Raw genomic sequence first — 13,811 nt, 5'->3', positions numbered from 1 at the left:
GATTTAAAATGTTGTCTCATTCTACTGACCACATTAATCGCTCGATGTTGTTCTGTTATCGAATAGCTGAGTATGTCTGGGACCCGTTCTTCAGTGCAGCTTCACCATGCATTTCCACATCAGCACACCCGCACTGGTATCCCAGTATCAGGCTCCATGTGCCATACACGTCACTCTTGGACTTTCAGGTGATCTTACCAAAAAACCTAGCGCGCGCGCGCGGGGGGGGGGGGGGGGGGGGGGGAGGGGGGGGGGGGGGGGAGAAAGAGAGAGAGAGAAAGAGAGAGAGAGGAGTCATGGAGAAACTTTACTGTCCAATAGTAATTGCATTCACATAATATTGTCTTTGTATATCAGAGACACAAGTATTTGAAATCAGTTTGGAGATAACTCCCATATCTCCTGTTCTCAAACACCCTGTTTTGAAAGATAAGAAATGGGATAAAGCCAAATCTTTAAAAGGCAAATTGTCACCATGCTGTCAGTGGAAAGGGTTAACTTCTCTGTTGGTTTGCAAAGGGATTGGAGCAAACATTCCCAACTGTGCCCAATTGTGCTGACTTTAGGTGACTTTTCTTTTCAGATCAAAGATGAACCAAACACCATTTTAGACTTTGTTTTCCAATTCTTTTGGGAAGGGGGTTTCAGCTTTGCCCAATTGTAACTTTTTTTCCCCATTCTCCTTGAGGCACCTTTCCAAATCACAGGAATAAACCTGAAGAAAAATAAAGCAAGAACATTAGCTTTCACAGGTAAGCTTCAACCTTCTTAAAGAGGGCGGAGCTTCCCACAGTTTGTGAGTTCTGAAACATTACTTCAAGATCCAAGGAAGAAGCATACAAATTGGCCAGGAGAAACAACAAACCTGAGGATTGGGAGCAGGTTAGAATTCAGCAAAGGAGGACCAAGTGATTGATTAGGAAGGGGAAAATAGCGTACGAGAGTAAGCTTGTGTGGAACATAAAAAACTGACTGTAAAAGTTTCTGTAGATACGTGAAGAGCAAGAGATTGGTGGAGACAACTGTAGGTCATTAAGGGGCAGCACGGTAGCATTGTGGATAGCACAATTGCTTCATAGCTCCAGGGTCCCAAGTTTGATTCCTGGCTTGGGTCACTGTCTGTGCGGAGTCTGCACATCCTCCCCGTGTGTGCGTGGGTTTCCTCCGGGTGCTCCGGTTTCCTCCCACAGTCCAAAGATGTGCAGGTTAGGTGGATTGGCCATGATAAATTGCCCTTAGTGTCCAAAATTGCCCTTAGTGTTGGGTGGGGTTACTGGGTTATGGGGATCGGGTGGAGGTGTTAACCTTGGGTAGGGTGCTCTTTCCAAGAGCCGGTGCAGTCTCGATGGGCTGAATGGCCTCCTTCTGCACTGTAAATTCTATGTCTATGTCCCTTACAGTCAGAAACATCGGAATTTATAATGGGGAACAAAGTGGCTGAGCAACTCAATGCATACTTTGGGTCTGTCTTCTCAAATAACATACCAGAAATGTTGGGGAATGTAGGGTTTAGAGAGGGGAAGAACTGAAGGAAATCAGAGTGGAGAAATGGTGTTGGGGAAATTGATGAGATTGAAGGTTGATAAATCTCCGGGGCCTGATAATCTATATACCAGACTACTTAAGGAAGTGACTCAAGGAATATTGGATGCATTGGTGGTCATCTTCCAAGATTGAACAGACTCTGGAACGGTTCCTACAGATTAGAGGGTGGCTAATATAACCTCACTATTTAAAAAGGGAGGTAGAAAGACCAATCAACGTGATGGCAGTGGGGAAAATTCTAAAGTCCATGATCAAATATTTTATAGTGGAGTACTTAGAAAACAGAATGCAGTGACAGAATTAGTGGCAGAATTGGACAGAGTTAACATGGATTTATGAAAGAAGAACAAAGAAACGTACAGCACAGAAACAGGTCCATCGGCCCTCCAAGCCTGTGCCGACCATGCTGCCCGTCTAAACTAAAATCTTCTACACTTCTGGGATCCTCATAATTTTGTAGATCTCTATTAGGTCACCCCTCAACCTCCGTCACTCCAGTGAGAACAAACCACGTTTATTCAACCTCTCCTCATAGCTTATGCCCTCCATACCAGGCAACATCCTGGTAAATCTCTTCTGCACCCTCTCTAAAGCCTCCACATCCTTCTGGTAGTGTGGCGACATAGGCAAGTCTAGAAAAGAGGACGTGTTTAGAGATTATAAAGAGCTAGGATTCAAATTAAAAAACAGGTCCTCAAGGGTCATAATCTCCGGATTACTGCCCGAGCCACGTGCAAATTGGCATAGGGAGGCATGAATGAGGGAAGTTAACACGTGGCTGAAAGAGTGGTGTGGGAAAGAGGGGTTCCTTTTCATGGGACACTGGCATCAGTTTTGGGACAGGGGGGACCTATACCGTTGGGATGGTCTCCACCTGAACCGAGCTGGGACCAGTGTTCTGGCGAAAAGAGTAAATAGGGTGGTCAATAGGACTTTAAACTAGAGATTGGGGGGGGAAGGGAAAGTCAGGGAACCAAGAGGTGAAGTAATCAGTGGGAAGCGTAGCTGCTTAGGAATACAAAAAAGCACGAAAAGACAGAACTCAGGAGAGGTTACGATAGTCCCCATCCCACAAAATATGACACAGTGTATGGAAAGGCTCAGTAAACCAAGGTCTACCACACTAAGAAAACAAAAAGGGACGGTCAATAGAGAATTAAAGGTGCTATATTTAAATGCGCGCAGTGTACGGAACAAGGTAGATGAGCTTGTGACCCAGATGGATTGTGACTGACAGGTATGATGTGGTAGGCATCACAGAGACGTGGTTGCAGGGGGTTCAGGACTGGCATTTAAACATCCAGGGATTCACAACCTATCGAAAAGACAGGGAGGTGGGCAGAGGGGGCGGGGTTGTCTTGTTAATTAGGAATGAAATTTAAATTCAATAGCACTAAACGACATAGGGTCAGATGATGTGGAGTCTGTGTGGGTAGAGTTGAGGAACCACAAAGGCAACAAAAACATAATGGGAGTTATGTACAGGCCTCCTACCAGTGGTCAGGACCAGGGGCACAAAATAGAAAGTGCATGTCAGAAAGGCAAGGTCACAGCAGTCACTGAAGGTAAGCATGCAGGTACAGCAGGTGGTGAAGAAGTAAAATGGCACGTTGGCCTTATTAGCAGGATTTGAGTAGAGGAGCAGGGATGTCTTGTTGCAATTATACAGGGCCTTGGTGAGGCCACACCTGGGTATTGTCTGCAGCTTTGGTCTCCTTATCTGAGGAAGGATGTTCTTGCTGTAGAGGGAGTGCAGCGAAGGTTTACCAGACTGATTCCTGGGATGGTGGGACTGACGTATGAGGAGAGATTCAGCCAGTTAGGATTATGTTCGCTGGAGATCAGAAGAATGAGAGGGATCTTATGGAAACCTATAAAATTCTAACAGGACTAGACAGGGTAAATGCGGGAAGTCCAGCACCATGCATCATAGTTTAAGGATATGGGGTAGACTACTTAGGACAGAGATGAGGAGAAATGTCTTCACCCAGAGAGTGGTCAGCCTGTGGAATTCGCTACCACAGAAAGAGTTGAGGACAAAACATTGTCTCCTTTCAAGAAGCAGTTAGATACAGCTCTCCGGGCAAAAGGGATCAAAGGATGTGGAGGGAAAGCGGGGAACAGGTTACTGAGTTGGATGATCAGCCATGATCACAATGAATGATGGAGCAAGCTCGAAGGGCCGAATGGCCTCCTCCTGCTTCTATTTTCTATGTTTCTATGTGAGGCTGAAGTTTGTCTTGAGGGAATCAAACATTTTGGCGCCGTTTCCAATCGTACAATGAAATTGTGATTCACACTGAAAGGTTCACTTTCACTCAGTAATGATAACATTTCACTTTTCTCAGCATAGACATTTTAGATTAAATACCAATTGTTCACTTCTCTTGTAGCTGGTGTGTGGAGAAGATCATGTTCACTGCAGACCTGTCAGCAGAGAAACCGCACTGTGCTTCTGGATACATTCAATCTGCAAGTAGATGGATCTTTTAGACATGACCCTAGTGAAGGTCCTCCCAGTGATGCTAAGGAGTGAGATGTCTCTAGTTGTTGGAATCTCCCCTGTCACTGCTGATTTTATATATTGTGATGATTTTGCATCACACGTATGGAATGGTTCCTGTCACCCATCAGAGACGTCGGAGGTCATGAAGGTGCGACAGCCGATGGGACTGTCCGTGTGTAAGCAGATCAGCTGGAATCCCATCCTTGCCGGGTGCCTTTCTGCTTGCTCAGCAATCAATGGCCTCTTCCAGCTCAACTGGTGAGGGTTCCTTGTCCAACTCAACCATGGAAGCTGCAATAGAGACAATCAGAGTCTGGGAGATGTCCAGCTCACAGTCGTGATCAACCCAGCAGAACATCTGTTTACTTCTGTTGGTAAGAACTTCACCAGCTGCCAATTTCAGCCGGGCAACTTTGGTGATGGTCGGATAAAGATCCCCCTTCACCCCATCAGTCGTAGATTTCCATTGTCACAGGCAGCTTGGAATTATTGACAGAGGCTGGTCCAATGTTTATTTGCACAGGATCTCCCTGATATTTACACAACTGTCTTGGCTACTTTCAAGTAATGCAGTGTCCTAGCTGTTGGGTTTATGTTGCACATCAGGTCGACTTTGCTTTTTGCTTCAATGACAGACGTCATCTCGGCCGAGTGAGTCTGAACCAGTCTTTGTTGTGGGTTCCACCTTTACCAAATGTTGCTGTTGCTGTGTCAGAAATGATTCAACTCAGCGACTTCCAAACTTCATCAGTATTAATGTTGATGTTAAGGTTTTTAAGCGTTTTTTAAAGTACATGTATAATATTTCACAGTTTGTTTCGCTTACTTCACAATTTAATATCATAATGGACAGAACACTGAAGAAGTCAGTAAGAATTGTCAGCAAGGATTAATCTGCAGTTTGTAATTGGAGATGTCAATCAGTGGAACCTTTTAGACACTGATTTGCATCAAAGACCAAGTTAGGATTGAAGTGCAAGTTCAGAATTTTACTGTACATGTGTTCATGTTGAGAGTTCTTGAATTAAGGAGAAAAATCACAAATGGGGCTTTTAAAAAGGGACATTGCAGCCCCAAAAATCATTGACATCTTCAGGATATTAAACTGCAGCCAGTTATAGAGATTGTTAACATCAGCAGAATCAAACCAGATATTGTCAGACTATCAATCCTGGATGTGATTAGCAGCAGCAAAACAGCTGATTCCAATCCCTGGTCATTTGTGAACTCGCTGGTGTCTCAGCAGGTGTTGTGACTGAGTGAATCCCGCTCCACACAAGGAGCAGGAGAACCGTCTCCCCCCGGTGTGATCCCACTGATGTGTCAGCAATTCGGATGCCCAAGGAAATCCCATCCCACACACGGAGCAGGTGAACGGCTTCTCCCCAGTGTGAGTGTGTTGGTGCTCACTGAGGTCAGTTGACTGACTGAAACTCTCTCCACAGGTGATGCACCTGAATGGTTCCTCGTTTGTGTGCATTTGGTGGTGTGTCTGGAGGGTGAATACCTGAGTGAATCCCTTCCCACACACAAAGCAAATGAATGGTTTCTGACCCTTTTGAATTCGCTGGTGTTCAGTGAGGATGGATAAAGACTTGAATTTCTCTTCACAGGTTGTGCAGCTGAATGGTTTCTTCTCAGCGTGAACTCGCTGGTGTAAGCGAAGGGCAGATGATTGAGTGAACCTCCTCTCACACACAGAACAGTTGAACGGCCTTTCCCCAGTGTGAACGCGTCGATGGATTTCCAGCCGGGGTGAAGAATTGAATCCTTCACCACAGTCCTCACATTTCCACGGTTTCTCCATGGTGCCAGTTTCCTCATATCTCTCCAGTTTGGACAGTCAGTTGAAGCTTTGTCCACACACACAGAACACCTGTATGGTTTCTCCCTGCTGCGAATCGTGTGATTTTTTTTACAGGATGTTTCACTGGTTGAAGCTCTTTGTACAGTCAATGTACTGGAACACTCTCATTCCATTGTGTGTCCTGATACTTTTCCAGTCACAATGATGTTTGAAATGGTGTCACACAGGCAGAACACACAAACATTTCTCCTTCCAAATTCAATGACTAATGATATTCTGGCTGTGGCGACTCAGTGACTCTGTCAGATCATGCTGTGATGTTCAGTTTGAGCTTCCTGTCTGTAAATCCACCCATTCTAGTGCCCTGGAAAAGAAGTTTACAAAACGTTATAGAGAGAAATCCTGAACATACAACATATTTTCCTCATTTGTACCTGCAAAACAGTAAATCCCAGGGTGACTAATAGTCCCATATGTTACAGAAATGTATCTGAGTCCACTGTCCCAGTCTGCATGCTGCCTGGATGCTGGCTGTCCTACAAATTGGATCTTTGTCACTGCACAGAACCATGTTCCTTACCGCTTCTATGTTCCAACAGCTCTGGCAAACACCACCGTTAATTTTCACCATGAGAGTTGGTCAGTTGGCAAACCCAGCACAGCACCTTCACAATTATTTTCCTTACAGTTTACCTCCTGCCTCCACTCTGGCTGTGTTCAATTCTCAAGCCTCTCTTTGCAAAGTGAGAATATAATCAATTAATCACTCATTTTCTGTCGTGGTCACTGGGACCCTGATGTCCCGTCCACTTGGGCACACAAGAAGTAAACAAGCCCCGGGAACTGCAAACTCGGGACCTGCAGGTTCCTATTGGGGGTTTGGGGCCTCCAGCGGGTGTTTGTGAATCCTCGCCGCCCACCTCCCAGGGTTTCCTTCCTTCCCAGAGATCAGAATCCTCATTGATTTGAGTCCAAAGTGTCAGCTCTTATTCACTGTCCCCCTCCTCTGGTGTGAACCATCCTCCAGTCGCTGAAGTAGGAGGGTTAACCTGGGCCTGGTCCCGGCAGCTGCAAACCAGGGAGCTGACAATGATTCGGAAGGGTTTGCGATTCCTCCCACCCACCGCCTGACGCTGACTCCGCTTCTCCGGGACAAAGGAGTCCCTTCCCGAGGTCAACACTGAAATTGCGCATGCTCCAAACTCCGTTCCCGCACCTGCGCACTGATGTCGAACTCTAGCAGCCGCATTGCGCATGCTCTGCATCATAATGCCAGGTTGACTGACGGCAGCCCCAGAAAGAGGGGACGGACCTGGATGACTGAACGGGAGCAGCTGGTCCTCCAACCAGTCGGAGTGCATGAGGGGCGGGGATCAGCTGGAATCTCCCACATTGGCTGAAACTCTGCATCATTTTAAGCCGATTTGTCTCAAACGCCAGGAGAAAACTGCACCTTTCTGTTTGTGGCTTTAAACAGATGAAACCCTGTGGGTGTGGAGCAAATATTTCAACGTTTGTTCCTTAAATGTGGAAATCTGAAACTATGTCCACACAATTCAGGGGCTGACTTCAAAATAGAACTGGGCAGACAGGGAATGTCTACAGTAACAGAATATGCTGGACAATCTCAGCAGGTCCGACAGCATCTGTGGAGAGAAAAGGGAGCAAATATTTTGTGTCTGGATGACTGGATGTCAAAGCCATCCATACTCGAAACATTAGCTCCCTTTCTCTCCCCAGATGCTGTCAGACCTGCTGAAATATTTGAGTTTTTACTGCTTTTGTTTCAGATTCCAGCAGCTGCAGATCTCCCTACTTTTGTATTCATTGCAGAGCTGAGATTCAGAGGGATCTGGGTGTCCAAGAGCATGAATCACAAAAGGCGAGTATACAGGTACAGCAAGTAATTAGGAAAGTTAATAGAATGTTATTGTTTATTGTGAGGGGAATTGAATACAAGAGTAGGGAGGTTGTGCTTCAGTTACACAGGACATTGGTGAGACCACATCTGGAGCACTGTGTACAGTATTGCTCTCATTTAAGGAATGATATAAATGTGTTGGAAGCAGTTCAGAGAAGGTTTACTGGACTCGTACCCGGAATTGGAGGCTGGTCTTATGAGGAACGATTGGACAGGCTGGGCTTGTGTCCGATGGAGTGTAGGTGACTTGATTGAACCTTGATGTTGGATGTGGAAAGGATGTTTCCTCTTGTGGGAGAATCTAGAAATTGAAGTCATCTTAAAGTAACAATAGTGGTTAGCACTGTTGCCTCACGGCACTGAGGACCCGGGTTTGATCCCGGCCCCAAGTCACTGTCTGTGTAAAGTTTGCACATTCTCCCTGTGTCTGCATGGGTCTCATCTCCACAACCCATAGATTAGCAGGGTAGGTGGATTAGCCAGGCTAAATTGCCCCTTAATTGGAATTTTAAAAAAGTAGCAACTTGCCCTTTTAAGGCAGAGAAGAACTTTTTTTCTCGCAATGGGTGCTGAGTCTTTGGAACTCTCTTCCTAAGGGCACTGGAAGCAGAGCCTTTGAATATTTAGAAGGCAGAGCTGGATAGATTTGTGTTAAGCAAGGGGGTGAAAGGCTATTGGGACAATAGGTGGGGGTAAGACCATCATATGACCATATGGAATCGGAAGAAGAGGAGGCTGTTCGGCCTTTAAATAGGATCATGGCTGATCCAACATTTCTCACGTCCACTTTCCTGCCCTTTCCCTGGAATCCATGATTCCCTCACTGATCAAGAAACTATCTCAGACTTAAATATACACAGGGACTCTGTCCCCACAGCTTTCAGTTCCAAAGACTCACAAGCCTCAGAGAAGAAATTCCTCCTCATCTCAGTCTTAAATTGACATCTCTTTATTCTGGCCCTAGACTCTCCCATTAGGGGAAACATCCTCTCAGCATTTACCCTGTCAAACCCCTTAAGAATCCTGTATGTTTCAATGAGATCAACTCTCAATCTTCTAAATTCCAATGAGTAGAGTCCAAACTTCTGAAACAATCCCTTCATACCGGGGATTATCCTAGTGAATCCTCTCTAACCCTCCTCCAATAAAATAATATCTTTCCTTAAATAAGGGGACCAAAACTGCTGACAGTTCTCCAGATGTGGTCTCACCACATCCACTATCTCTGTCGGCATTTCTTTAGGATCCTAAGGTGTAAGTCATCAGGGATAGGGTACTTACCTGTCTTTAGCCCCATTAGTTTGTTGAATACTGCATCTCTAGTATTGGTATTTAGTTCCTCCTCCATATTCTTTAGTATTAATGGAATATTTGAAGTCTCTTCAACCATAAAGACTATCCCCATAACCCAGTAACCCCACCCAACACTAAGGGCAATTTATCATGGCCAATCCACCTAACCTGCACATCTTTGGACTATGGGAGGAAACCCACGCACACATGGGGAGGATGTGCAGACTCCGCACAGACAGTGACCCAAGCCGGAATCGAACCTGGGACCCTGGAGCTGTGAAGCAATTGTGCTATCCACAATGCTACGTGCTGCCCCTGTTTAACTCCTCTGCCATTTCCTTATTCCCCATAACTATCTCCGCAGGTTTAATTTCTAAGGGGCCTGTGTGTAGTTGAGGTTACAATTGGATCAGCCAGGATGTAATGCATGGTGGAGCAGGCTCGAGGGGCCGAGTGGCCTACTCCTGCTCCTAATTCATATGTTATCACATCCTTTATAATAGATTGTCGCATTTTCCCATCCTACTGACGCCAGGCTAATGGGTCTGTGGTTCCCCATTCTCTCCCTCTCTCCTTAAATATTGGGGTTACATTTACCACCTTCCAATCTGCAGGAACCATTCCAGAATCTATAGAATTTTGAAAGATGATCACCAATATATCCACTATCTCTCCAGCCGCCTCTTTCAACACTCTGGGATGTAGAGCAGCAGCTTTTGGGGATTTATTAACTTTCAACCACATTAATTTTTCACTAATACTAATCTCCTTCAGTTCCTCGTGCTCACTGGTTCTCTCGTGTTTTTAGGACAATTTCTGTATCTTCCTCTGTGAAGACAGACACACATTGTTTAGTTTCACTGCCATTTCCTTATTCCCCATTATAAACTCTCCTGTCTCTGCCTGGAATGGACCCACATTGGTCTTTGCGAATCTTTTCCTTTTCACATTCCTATAGGAGCTTTTCCAGTTGTTTTTTTTATGTTTCTCACCAGTTTGGTCTCATATTCTATTTTTTAAAATCAGTTTTTTGATCCTCCTTTGCTGAATTCTAAGACAAGTTCCCAATCCTCAGGCTTATTACCTATTTTGGCCATTTTATGAGCCCCTTCTTTTCATGTAATGGAATCTTTAATGTTTCCTGTTATAATAATAATCTTTATTATTGTCAAAAGAAACTACTGTGAAAATCCCCTCGGCACCATTGCATCACTATTACTGTTGGATATTTATTCCTTAATTTATATTTGTCATACATATGTGAAAGTAGCCAAAGTCCCAGAGGACCACAGGCTTCTCTCTCCTGAGAGAGAGAGAGAGCGAGAGAGCTGATTGGTGGTGATTTGACCCGAAGGTCACCACACCTCAGGCGAGGGGCAATGTTGAAGAGACGGGGCCTTCATGGATAACCTCAGCCGGTACGGCAGTTTAACCCAAGCTGTTGGTGTCGCTCAGTATCACAAACCCACCATCCAGCCAACTGAGCGAACCAATCCCCTTGTAAATATGTAATAATTCCTTAAATAATAGCTATCTCCCATCATACCTTTTAATGTATTTTCCCAGCCCACCTCAGACACCTTGTTCCCTCATACCCTGAGCCCCGCATACTCAGTTTTCCACAGTGGGAAACACCCAAATAAATTAAACAAAAGAATCACATAACCACCACAGTCCATCTTCATGGCAACGTGGCATGGTTTTGGGGGTTCCAAACAGAAATGGAAACAAATTGTCTTAAACTTCAAAACTCCCTTTCACTCTTCTGATTCTTGTGAAACCTGAAACCAGGTATTCGCAAGAAGGTTCAGAGTGTATCAGCCCATTGGAGGCAAAGTCGGGATAATGGCCAGTCCAGCAGAAAGAAACCCTCCGACCCTCCCCATCGACCAACTGTCAGAATGAACAAAATGCAGTCCTCTGTGTAATTGAAGCAGAAACAATAACAGCAGAATCCTACCCCTGTAATCAATTGTGAACTTGTTGGTGTCTCAGCAAGTTCGAGGAAACACAGAATCCCTTCCCACACTGAGAGCAGGTGAACGGTCTCTCCCCAGTGTGAATTCGCTGATGTGACTTGAGGTTGGATGACTGAGTGAATTCCTTCCCACACTGAGGGCAGGTGAATGGCCTCTCCCCAGTGTGAACTCGCTGATGTGAGTTCAGGCCGGATAACTGAGGGAATCCCTTCTCACACTGAGAGCAGGTGTACGGTCTCTCCCCAGTGTGTGCTCGCTGGTGTGTCTGCAGGGTGGATGAGTGACTGAATGTCTTCTCACAGTCTGAGCAGGTGAACGGCCTCTCCCTGGTGTGAACTCGCTGGTGTGACTTCAGATGGGATAACTGAGTGAATCCCTTCCCACACACAGAGCAGGTGAAGGGCCTCTCCCCAGTATGAATGTGTCGATGAGCTTCCAGCGCAGATGGAACCCTGAATCCCTTCCCACAGTCCCCACATTTCCACCGTTTCCCCATGTTTTGGGTCTCCTCGTGTCTCTCCAGTCGGACAATCAGTTGAAGTCTCGTCCACACACAGAACACGTGTACGGTCTCTCCCAGCTGTGAATGGTGTGATGTGTTTTCAGGCTGTGTAACTGGTTAAAGCTCTTTCCACAGTCAGTTCTCTGGAACACTCTCACTCGGGTGTGTCTCGGTGCTTTTCCAGTCACACCGATGTTTAAAATCTTTTGAAGCCAACAGGTCAGGCGGACATTCCTCCTTCCCGATTTAATGGCCAATGAACCGAGTGACTCTGTCAGATCTAGACGTGATGTTGGAGATTTCTGTCTGTAAATCCTCTCCTTTTAACATCCTGTAAAAGGTGTTTACAAAATACATCACAGTCAGTACAGGATAGAAATTCAGAACAGATTATTTTAATTTCTATGAAACATTCTTTCCTCTCTCATTCCCTAAAAGCTGTAAATCTCCATCCCACACACTCTCCCTCCATTCTCACTGCTGTCTCTAATATTCACCCTCCCAATTCTCCTGAAGGTGCTGATTCAGGCTGATTGACAGATCCATGCTCACTGCTTCCTGTCCTAGGCACAGAGACCATAACAAACAGGAGGTACAGTCGAAGCAACAGTGCTAACCACTATGGTACCGTGCCGCCCAGCACCAGTGGATTGGCCATGCTAAATTTCCCCTCAATTGGAAAAAACAATTGGGTATTTAAAAAGATAAATCAATTCATTGACGGGGATTTGGGGGTCGCTGGTTAGGCCAGTATTTTTTGTCATCCCTAGTTGCCCTTCAGAAGGTGGTGGTGAGCTGCCTTCTTGAACTGCTGCAGTCCCTGAGGTGTAGGTACGCCCACTGTGCTGGTAGGGAGGAGTTCCAGGATTTTGCCCCAGCGACAGTGAAGGAACGGCGATATATTTCCAAGTCGGTCTGGTGAGTGACTTGGAGGGGAACCTCCAGGGGGTGAGGTTCCCAGGTATCTGCTGCTCTTGTCCTTCTAGATAGTAGTGGTCGTGGGTTTGGAAGGTGCTGTCTGAGGAACCTTGGCGACTTACTGCAGTGTATCTTGTAAATGGTACACACGGCTGCCCCTGTTCGTCAGTGGTGGAGGGTTTGAATGTTTGTGGACGGAGGAGCAATCAACCTGGCTGCTTTGTCCTGGGTGGTGTCGAGCTGCTCGAGTGTTGTTGGAGCTGCACTCATCCAGGCAAGTGGAGAGTATTCCATTATACTCCTGACTTGTGCCTTGTAGATGTTTGGACAAGCTCTGGGAGGTCAGGTTGTGAGTTACTCGCTGTAGGATTCCCAGCCTTTATTTCGCTAAGAAGGAGATACAGAGCTTTCCGGGAATGGAGAAGGGGTGGTGTTGGCAATTTATGGGGCGATTTGAGGAGAACAGAAGGCCCACTGGAGGGGATTAAGACAAAGTGGGAGAAAGAGCTGGGAGAGAGCATGGAGGAGGGGTTGTGGTGTGAGGTGCTCTGGAGGGTAAATGCCTCAACTTTGTGCGCGAGGTTGAGGCTGATAGAGCTGTACGTGGTGTATTCGGGCGCACCTCACAAAGGTTAAGATGAGCCGACTCTTTGAGGAGTAGAGGATGTTTGTGAGCGTTGGGGGGGGGGGGGGGGGGGGGGACCGCAAACCACGTTCATATGTTTTGGTCATGTCCAAAGCTGGAGGGGTATTGGCGGGAGGTGTTCAAGGTAATTTTGAAGGTGGTACATGTGAGGCATGAGCCGGGTCCTCTGGAGGCCATATTCGGGGTATTGGATCGGCCAGGGTTGGAAGCGGGTGCGGAGGCAGATGTTTCACCCTTCGCCTCGCTCATCGCCCAAAGGCGGATCCTGGTGGGGTGGAGGTCAGTTTCTCCACCCTGTGCCCTGGTGTGGCGGGGGGATCTGTTGGAGTTTTTCAACACTCAAGAAAGTGAAGTCTGAGTTGAGGGGAAGGGTTGTACAATTTATGGGCTTTGTTTATTATGCACTTTCAAAAATTGGATGACATTGAACAAAAGGGGGGAGTGGGGGGTTGGACTGTGTATGTTGTTGGTGACTGTATGGGGTTGGATGGTGGATTCCCTGAATTCTTTTCTTTGATGTTTGTATTTAAAATGTTGAGGGTTGTTTGGGGGTTGGTGGGGGGGAGGAATTGTTGGCCAGGGGATTGACATTATACCTGTTACTGTTGATTGTTTGTCGGTGGGTGTAAATTTGAATGAAAATGTGAAGGAGAATAAAAATAATCATTAAGAAAAAGAATTCCCAGCCTTTGAC

The 13,811-nt window shown here is 46.1% G+C and overlaps 1 long non-coding RNA gene across 2 annotated transcripts in view; it reads right to left on the bottom strand.

Moving 5' to 3' along the window:
* Positions 1–232: 232 nt before the first annotated feature.
* The window catches only part of LOC140419873 (uncharacterized), a 25,558-nt gene continuing 11,979 nt past the window's right edge, over positions 233–13,811 (bottom strand). Inside the window, exons 3-4 of one of the 2 annotated variants that reach the window (XR_011946061.1) lie at positions 7,955–11,884; positions 233–6,222 (exon numbers count right to left, since the gene is read on the bottom strand). This is a non-coding gene — a long non-coding RNA (uncharacterized lncRNA). The remainder of the gene's footprint in view (positions 6,223–7,954; positions 11,885–13,811) is intronic. The other variant, XR_011946060.1, reaches the window with a different exon arrangement.

This window comes from Scyliorhinus torazame, chromosome 5 (genome assembly GCF_047496885.1).
Source record: "Scyliorhinus torazame isolate Kashiwa2021f chromosome 5, sScyTor2.1, whole genome shotgun sequence".
Lineage (NCBI taxonomy): Eukaryota > Metazoa > Chordata > Chondrichthyes > Carcharhiniformes > Scyliorhinidae > Scyliorhinus > Scyliorhinus torazame.
This window is presented reverse-complemented; position numbering and strand designations above follow the sequence as displayed.